Here is a 10,437-nt window from a genome sequence, read left to right as displayed (position 1 = left end):
AAAGCTTTCAAATGCGACAAAAATGTGTTCCTTGGTGTTTTTGGAGAGGGTGATCGAAGGTAGGAGAGAGAGAAATCAGATGTTGGACTCAAAATGCTCTCTTTCACATGTGTTTCAATTCATTTAAGTGGGAAGTGGATCCCACGTGTCACTTAACTCACTTAACACATCCATTTTAATTCACTAATTTCACAATCCATAATTTTTATCCAAACTCCACATGTTTTTATTTCCTAAAATATTAATTCCTTTTTTGCACTTACTGGTGCAATTATACTGCCGTATTTTATCCGGTAAAATCACTATTCATCCAAATTTCTCAAAATATACCTACGAACTCCAAATTTCTTAGTGAATCCATTTCCAGTATTATTTTTCTCAAATTAAACTCTGATTTATCATTTCATGGTACATTATTTTCACCATTGGCATTTTCTCTAAGGTAAAGCCAATGAGCATTTTCTCTAAGGTAAAGCCAATGAGCATTTTCTCCTAATATTTGAAGGGTAATAGTTTTCTCATGCACTAGGAGATACCTATTATCTCCTACAGACTCATTTATGCAGGTGTGGTCCACTTTCAAGGAGAGAGAGAATAGAGTGGGACCCATCTTGAATTTGTGTATGTAGGAGATAAATTCTGTTTGGGGAAGGATATTGTAACAACCAATTAGTGTTACTACCAATCAATTTCATCGTTAGATCAATTATGTTGATCCAACAGTTATATTTATTTCTATCTTTGTATGGTTATAATTTTTCATATTTAATATTTTATATTTATTTTCACATCTATATGGTTATGATTTTTCATATTTAATGCATTCACATTAAATATGGAGAATCATAACCATACAAAGATGGAAATAAATATAACCGTTTGATTAACATAATCGATCTAACAGTAAAATTGATTGATAGTAACTTTGATAACTTTGATAATAACATTAATTGTTTGTTACAATATCTTATCCCATATTTTTTTATATAATATAAGAATAATAAATCTCATATTTGAATTGCTAGTTTTATCCTAATATGTTGCTAGGTAGTTATTGGTAGAAAATGTGGGACCAGTGTCCAAAACAACTATATACTTTCTTTGATAAGATATAAAAAAATATTAATTAAGGGTATCGATCGTTGCAATTGGAGTCAAAGTCGTGGTTGCACTATGATCCATTCCTTGCTGCGAAAGCCAAACTTCATTAAAGCTTCTCGAGCACGGAATTGTGTGATATAAATACATTCTTCTTTTTCACCCAACTCACTCATCAAACTTCATTAAAACTTTTTTTTTTTTTTTTTATATCCAAAGTGCACAAAAACAAGTTTGATACTCACACGACGATGACTTTCCTCTCAGCCATATTCTGCTGCTTCAAGTCCAAGGAAGATAAAAACTCTGCGGTGGTGGTGGAAGCTGATTCCTTATCACGAAAACCCGAGGGAGATCCTCAGCCATCTTCAGCTCCTATTGTTGTTTCCTATTTCCCAGTTAATTCTCACCCTTCTCGCTTGTAGTCCATCTAATAATTTGTTGCTGCAAAACTTGTATTCACAATTTGTGGCAATTAATGGACGACAGGACTGAAATTATTGAGGCCAACCTTGCCTTTGAGAGTTGAAATTCATGGGAACTCCTCTATCCTTTATACTCCTCCGATCCCTTTATGTATTTTTGGATCGGAGTGTGCATTGTACTCGTTGTTTTGTTGAACTTTTTCAGCGAATTTTAATTATAAGGTAACCCAATTTTTATGGTGTGCATGACAATTTTGGCATGTTCTTTCGGAGAATTTTTGTTTTGTTTTTTTTGTTTTGTTTTTTTGTTTTTTGTTTTCTATTCTAGAACCCACAAATGAAGTAGCTGAAAAAATTAATTTTTTTTTTTTTTTTAATTTAAACGCAGGTTTTAACCCGCAAATGGGGATACACATGGTTAATTTACAGGGTAGGGGTAGATGGTGGCAGTACAACTTGCTGGGTTTGTTTTGATGAATCTTGGTTTAGTAAGTGCAAAGAGTTTTTGGTCTTTGTTTGATGCTGGTTTGAGTGAATTAGCAGTTACTTTCTGTTGCAGCGAGCATGAATTGAGGATGTAAAAGGAATGATGTTGAATGAGAAATTATAGTGTATACAGAAAGAGCTTGATAAAAAAATGCCATGTTCGTGGGTGATGAAGCTATGAGTAGGCAACTCGTAATTGCAGGGCTTGGAGTGTTACTTACTATAAGCATTAGATTAGAAAGGGGGGCAGAGCCAAAGCATTTTGATGCAGAATCATATCCATTTTACCTGTTTAACTCTTTTGGTAAATTATATAACAATCTAATGCGAGTGAAATGCATATAAAAAGTGTGTGCATTTTAGTCGTGCACTCTATGCGCGATTTGTGTAAAAATCAAAATATGCTCTAATGTTGAGCTCTACAAGACGCGCATGGAGGCGTACACAATTTGAATGTGCACTATAAGATGTGCATTTTGTATTGCGCTAAACAAATTAAACTAATAAAATATTTGTGTATTTGCATCGTATTGGTCAAAAGGCCCGCAACCTGCCAACAAAGATGGACACAATTAGATAAGGGTTTGGTCTATATCCCATAAGGGCAGGGATTCAAATCATCTCATTAGCTGATGTGAGAACTTTGTTAGTGAAATGATATGTAATTTCTCCCAAAAATTTTCAAAGAGATTGAGAGGTCTTTTCTGACCTTGGTGAGATATTGGTATCTAATCCCACTTAAATTATTTTTAACAAAAAAAAAAAAAAAAACTCAGAACCAAAGTATTTAGAGTTAGAAACAAAGGGCCTGTTTGACTGTGTTTTAGTTTTTTTGTTCTTAAAACTGTTTTGTAGAATAATTATGGAAACAGTTGTTTTCTGTGTTTTTTTTGTTTTGAAAGTTAAAAACCAAAATAGAAAACAAAAATAACTCAGACACGTTCTCTAAATTTGATTCTAAAAACAAAAAAATAGTTATAATTTTTAAAATATTTTTTACAAAACAAGCCTTACCAAATGAGTTTTTTTATTTTTTTTATTTTGAAAACTAAAAAATTGTTTTTAAAAACAGTAATCAAACAGAGCCAAGTAAAGGAGAAATAATTCTCACTCTTTTGTTGCTCATGGGTCCCTGGACCAACTCCGGCTCTGTTTGTTTCTCTCCTTCTCTACGTCTCTTTGTTTCTCTCGGTGCTTAGTAATGATCGTGGTGTTAAGAAACTCAAATGGAGCGTCTGAATTTCATTTTAAGATTACTAGTTGTCTTGACATCATGGAAAAAAACCATTACTTAACATCATGACTAATTCAAATTCAATCCACAATATTTCTAAGTTATTTTATCACCATCAAAGCATATTATGTTAATTCCATTGGTTCAACAAACCACAAAATTAGCTAAATGTTTCTAAATCTTTGAAAAATCTATAAAATCCTACATCTCTTTTAATAAAATAAAAAAATAAAACCTACTAATGTATAATGACCTTCAAAGAATTAGATGAAGGTAACTTATCGATCACTTCTATCTTAGTTTGGTCCACTTCAATCCCCTTTAAGGAAATCTTGTGGCCTAAATATGAATTCTTGTACCACAAATTAGCATTTTCCCCAATTTAGAATTACTTAATGTCCCTTCATCTATGAAATTTTTAATTGTGCAAACAACTATCAAAAGAGCATCTAAAAATGGAACAATCATCCATCAAAATCTCAATATAGTACTTAATAAAATTAGAACAGATAGCCATCATACACCTATAAAAAAATTGGGCATTATATAAAGGGTTTTATTAATCTCATGTTAAAGGAGATAAGTTATCTTATGTCATAGAGACAAGCTTGTGGGCTCCACCACCTAAAAAAAAAAAGGTGGCACAGTTATCGAAGGGTGTGTAGGAAAGAAACTTATCACATGTAGTATGAGAGTAGTTTTTCCCTTGTATAAAACAAAAGGCAACCACATGTATGGAAAAAGTACAATTATGGCATGTAATACTGGATTTCTATTCAAAAAGTACAATTATGACATGTAAAAGTGGATTTCTCTTTATTTGCAGGGCCAATGACATTTACATGGGAGACTTTATCTTACTCTCAGTTAAGTTTATGATCTCTTACTACCTCTCTTCTTATTGTTGGATTAAAATTATATTAACAGTTGTCATTTGATGCAAAATTCATTTTTCTCTCTTGAATCACTTTCTCCACTTTCTCTTTCTATCACATTATGCTGGCCACTATCTAATGGTTATAAAAGAGATAATAAGATATGATAAATTTAGTTGGTGGTAAATATAACATTTCACTATTTACATATACCCGAAATATCCATCCAAATCTTAACATTTGATTAATAAAGGGAATTGGGAAGTCTTACAACTCAAAAAGTAAATAAAATGGATTCATTCATTTCTAAAGAGGTCTGAACTCAAACAATTAATTCATTACAATATGAGCTATCTTCCAAAGATACAGACTAGAAAGAAAAAGAGTAAAACAACTGATAGCATGACAAAACAACTAACTAAGGTTAAGTTAACTAACTAAAGTAAAATAACTAACCAAAGGAGTGAAAAGAGTCTAGTTAAAAAAAATAAAACTTTACTAAATCCTATTACTCCCCCTCAAGATGGACAGTGGATATCCAACACTGCCATCTTGGACGATAGAGGAAAAAACAAAGAAGAAGGTAAAGCCTTAGTAAACAAGTCTGCAAGTTGGTCGTGTGATATAATGGGCATTAACTTGATGCGGACAGAAGTGACCTGTTCTTGCATAAAGCGGTAGTCTATCTCTATATGCTTCATTCGCTCGTGGAAGGTTGGATTCGAAGCAATACGAACAGCCGCTTGGTTGTCACAAAGAAGAAGAATGGGTGAGTGAGATGAAACTCTAAGATCAGATAAAAGTTGGGACAACTAACATAACTCATCTGTTGTGACAGCCATAGCTCGATATTCAGCTTTGGCTGAGCTCTTGGAAATTGTGATATGCTTTTTAGCTTTCCAAGAAATTAAGGAGTCTCCTAAAAGGACACATAAGACAATTATAGACTTCTTAGAATCTGAACAGCTTGCCCAATCCGCATTAGTAGAAGCCTTAAGTTGTAGAGCAGTAGAGGAATGAAAAAACAAACCCTGACCTGGATGTCCCTTAAGGCAACGCAACAAATGATGAACAACATAAAGATGTGGTGTACTTGGATTGGAAACAAACTGACTTAACCTATGCATAACATAGGTAATATATGGTCCAGACAACGTCAAATATAACAACCTGCCAATTAGATTTCTATACTGAGTGACATCTTGGAGAGAATCACCATCTAAATTGTTAAGAATCAACTTGGAGTCAATTGGAATAGTCGTAGGCTTAGAAGCTAGAAAACTAGTGTCTTCCAAGAGTTGCAAGGTGTAGTGTCTTTGAGACAACACTATCCCTGTTTCAACACGAGCAATCTTCACTCCTAAAAAATACTTTAGAGGTCTCAATTCTTTAAATTAGAACTTAGAACTCAGAACTGACTTCATGGACTGAATAGCCCAATCCGAAGGTTCAGCAAGTAGAATATCATCTACATAAACAAAGACAACAATAAATCTGAACCTGATCCTCTCATGAAAAGTGAATAATTAGACTTGGGCCATGTGAAACCACTAATAGAATGCCATTGCCGATGCTTGCCTTAAACCATATAAGGCTTTATGAAGTTTACACAGGTTTAGCACCTCAAGTGTAACAGCCAGTTGTACACCGGTATTGTTAACATTGATTATGATATTAAGCATAGTTATAATCACATTAATTTATTTAAAATACGAGTAAGCTTTTTCCTTTTCATTACGTGAGCAATTGAAAAGAATTTAAAACGTAATGATATAAATCTCACTTTTACGGTTTTCCTATAACTGAGTATAATGTTTTCTCATCACTATACGCAACCTACTTATCATTAATCTCTCAACTTTTAGTATGTTAAACTAGACTCAATTATCTTTCCAATAAGGTATCACATGCCTCAATTGAAGTTCTCTAGCTCCGGGTATAACTGTTTGAAGTTGGACAAGCAATACTGCTAGCCAAACCAAAACAGAGCATCAAACCTCCCTCACCATTTCTATAATTCTGGACGATTTACTAAACCAATTACTCTCAAATTTTTATACAATATAATAGACACCTTGAGTTTAATTTGATGTATTATAATCCTAATTTGAGTAAGAATTGAGGGAGAAACAATTTTTGGAAGTGAGGGACCCGAACAGCCGCTGCACTTGACCAATTTGGGCAGTTTTCACGCTTTCGGAATTAGAGGACGCTACACAGCTTCAAATAGTACCAAATTTTGACACAATATAGCTGACATCTCAACCTTTAAAATGGTATATGGTAAGTCCCAATTGCACCCATGTGGAGGGAAATATGTCCTTCCAGATTTGGCCTAAAAACTTCTCATTTATTAGAAATTTCGACGACATCTTCTTTGTTTATTTGACTTATCCCACTGATAAACCCTTAGTTCATCAGGTTCTTAAGCATGAATTAGTATCAATTTGTGTGATTAAAAGGATGGAATAGAGGTTAATGTCCTAGAAAGTCCTCAAATACAAGTTCTGAAAGTTTTGTTGAAAATTTACACTGTTCTTGTAGGGAAATGAAGCTCAAAGAAGCAAATGAGAGAAGGAAGAAGATTCTGAAGAATGAGAAAATGCTAAGTGGTGAGCGCTAAAACGTCCACAGCGAACGTTTTAGCGCGCTGCTACATAATGAAGCCAAAAATTGCTGGTGCCGAGCGCTAAAACGTCCAATGCAAAGGTTTTAGCGCTCTACTGTTGGAAAAGATTCTGGTCTTGAACGCTAAAACGTCCAATGCAAGGGTTTTAGCGCTCTGATGTGTAAAAAGATTCTGGTCTTGAACGCTAAAACGTCCAAGTAGAATGTTTTAGCGTTGAAGACAGTTAAAACCAGTTGGGCATCCGTCAAAGTTGAGCGCTAAAACGTCCAACAGGGAACGTTTTAGCGTGCAAGTCAGTTTTTGGTTAATTTTCAGTTGTAATTTGAAAACTATAAAAGGCAAGGGGCCTTCACATTTGAACATATCCTATCTCAGATTCTCTGATCTGACTCTTCACTCTCTCTGACTTTCCAAATTCTTTAGGATTTAGTTCTTGTAATAGTTAGTATATTTTATGTAATTGTAATTGAAGATTGAAGACTCAACCATCATGACAATGGAGTTTGATCTTTCCTCTTCTCTTGTTTATTCTTTTATTATGTCTGAGTAGAGTGCTTTGTAGTCTGATTGAATGGAACTCAAGGATGAATTTATGAATGGTTGATTGAATATTATGATTATCTTTTATGTGATGATATGAAATTGTTTTCATTAATTCTTTCCATTAAGGGAGTAGTGTAGAACATGAATGTTTACATTGCTTCTGTAACTAGCAATTTCATCATCAGTGTTCTAGTATTCAAGGGATTGATGCTAGGACTCTGATGTAATCTTAAAATCTTAGTGTTTAATGTATGTATTAAGAAGGGAATCACCAAGGGATTGAGGTTCTTGATTAATGTATCAATCAGGATAGTAAGGGATTACATCTTGATGATAAGAAAAAGGTTGATTGACATCACATGAAAGATAATTCAGAATAGGATTGATTTCTATATAAGTTCATGCTTGAGGGACATTGATTTCTGACTACTTCTTTTTAAAATTATAATTCACATTTTATTTATTTTATCAAGTTTTAATACAATTCAAATTTCTGGTGACAATTATCAATGCAATCGATAATTCTTTGTTTGATTCAACTTAAGTATATATGGTTAGTTGGTGTTTGAACACAAATCCTCGTGGGAACGATCTTTATTTATCATTTTATTACTTGTACGACTAGTACACATGCCAAAGTTGCAACAAGTTTTTGGCGCCGTTGTCGGGGATTTGTTCTTCAACATTGACAGACATCATTAATATTTGAGATTGAATCTTTTATTTTTCAGCAATTTATATTTTTGTGTGAATTTTTGTTCAATTCCAATTCTGGTGTATGCGAGGTACTATTGATTCAAACTCTCTGTTGTTTGACCCAGAATTAGAAAGGACAATTAGGAAGAACAGGAAGGCAGCAAGACGAAGACAATTACAAGAAAGGGGTGAATCTAGTGTGACAGTTCAAGAAGAAGTCATGGCAGAAAATCATGAGCCACCATCACAAAGGACACTGGGAGATTACATGACTCCCATTGTCATTCCACCGATTGGGAGTGTTGTTCGACCTATAGTGGAGCCCAACAATTTTGAGTTAAAACCTGCACTAGTACAATTGGTGCAGAAGGAACAGTTTGCTGGAACCAGTGCAGAAGATCCATACCTGCACATTGAAAATCTCTTACTGTTGAGTGATACGGTGAAGATCAATGGTGTGACCAGAGATGCTATTCTGTTGAGGTTGTTCACTTATTCACTGAAGGATGATGCAAGAAGATGGTTACAATCATTACCTCAAAGGAGTATCACAACTTGGGATGATCTGCAGACCAAGTTCTTGGCCAGATTCTTTTCAGCATCCAAGAGGGCAAAATTGAAGGATGAGATTACAGGGTTCAAGCAAAAAGAGTCAGAGTCTATCTATGAGGCTTGGGAGAGGTTCATGACACTTTTAAGGAAATGTCCACAACATGGAATCAAAGTGTGGAATCAAGCAGCAATATTTCTCCAAGGGTTGACAACCAATACAAGGACATTGGTGAATGCCACAGCTGGAGGTTCATTAACAACCAAGACTCCTCAGGAAGCCCTTAACATATTTGAATCTCTGGCATCTCAAGAGTTTGACAATGCTCCGGTGAATGACAGAAGAACGGGAATTATAAAAATAGATGGTTATGATGCTTTGTTAGCCAAGAATGATCAGATGATGCAAATGCAAAAACAACAAAACAGTTGGATGCTCTCACTAAGCAGCTATCTTCTCATAAGGTTGCTTTTGTAGATACTAATTCTGTGTGTGCAATTTGTGGGAAAAACCATGTTACAGATGATTGTGATTATGGGGGATCTGTTGAACAAGCAGAAGTGAATGGGGGTATGGTATGATCAGAGGAACCATAACAACCAGGGGAGAAATTTGTATGTTCCACCATGGAAGAATAAGAATCAACACCCAGGGTTCAGTTACAGTTCCAATCATCAGTTGAATCCTCCACTGCATCCTTCTCCATCACATTCTTCACAACAAGGTGATACCTCTGCATGGGAGAAAGCTTTTTCCCAGTTATCTAAGACGACTCAAGACTATATTCAGGGGTCAAATTCTTTTAGAGAAGAAACTTCTGCATTCATGTAAGAGACAAAAACATCATTCAGGAACCAGGAAGCATCCATCAGGAATTTGGAGACCCAAATTGGTCAGTTGTCCAGACAAATATCTGAGAGACCACAGGGAAAGTTCCCTGGTGATACAATGGTAAATCCAAAGGAGCATTGCAAGTCCATCATTACAAGAAGGGGGCTTGTGCTTCAACCGGTTAACAAGAAAGTGGAAGAGAAGAAAGTGAGAGAAAAGAAAGATGAGGAAGAAGTTGTTGTTGAAGATGTTGTAGTTGAAAATGATTAAAAAGAAAAAGTTAAGGAAGATAAGAAAGAAGATGAGGTAGCTGTGGAAAACAATTATTCCCCCAAGAAGTTGATGAAGTGGGAGAAGAAGAAAATGACTGACAAGCAGGACCAGCCAGTTAATCTATCTCCATATGCCAAAGTTCTTTATCCTCAGAGGTAGAAGCAAGAAATCCAGAAACAACATTATGCAAGGTTTTTGGATGTTTTCAAGAAACTACAGATCAACATTCCATTTGCTGAAGCTTTGGAGAACATGCCTCACTATGCAAAATTCATGAAGGATCTTCTGTCTAAGAAGAGGAAGTTGAAAGATGGTGAGACTGTGGCTTTAACGGAGGGATGTAGTGCCCTGATTCAGAAGAAGCTTCCTCCAAAGTTGAAAGACTCAGGAAGTTTCAGCATCCCTATTTCCATTGGAGATGTGGAAGTAGGAAAAACACTTTGTGATTTGGGGGCCAGCATAAATTTTATGCCATTGTCTGTCTATAGAGCTTTGGGGATTAACAAGTTGAAAGATACTAATGTTATTCTGCATCTAGCAGATAGATCAATCAAGAGACCAGAAGGGGTGGTAGAAGATGTTTTGGTCAACGTGGATAAGTTCATTTTCCCTGTGGATTTTGTTATACTTGATATGGAAGAGGAGGATACCGAAAGTCCTTTACTCCTAGGGAGGCCATTCTTAGCCACTGCAAGATCCTTGATTGATGTTGAACAAGGGAAGTTGATGTTAAGAGTGAATGACGAAATAATTACCATAGATGTGTTTGAAGCTATTAAACTTCCTGTTGATGTGGA

The 10,437-nt window shown here is 35.0% G+C and overlaps 1 non-coding gene across 1 annotated transcript; it reads right to left on the bottom strand.

The window, feature by feature from the left end:
* Positions 1-8,599: 8,599 nt before the first annotated feature.
* On the bottom strand, positions 8,600-8,706 carry LOC133306494 (small nucleolar RNA R71). The gene has a single exon (XR_009750905.1). It is a non-coding gene; the product is annotated as a small nucleolar RNA R71 (small nucleolar RNA).
* Between the last annotated feature and the right edge of the window lie 1,731 nt (positions 8,707-10,437).

This window comes from Gastrolobium bilobum, unplaced genomic scaffold, assembly GCF_033153095.1.
Source record: "Gastrolobium bilobum isolate Gb01-03AN ecotype WA unplaced genomic scaffold, APGP_CSIRO_Gbil_v1 utg26465, whole genome shotgun sequence".
NCBI classification, from domain to species: domain Eukaryota; kingdom Viridiplantae; phylum Streptophyta; class Magnoliopsida; order Fabales; family Fabaceae; genus Gastrolobium; species Gastrolobium bilobum.
The sequence above is the reverse complement of the archived record's forward strand: the minus strand, read 5'-3'. Positions and strand labels throughout refer to the sequence as shown.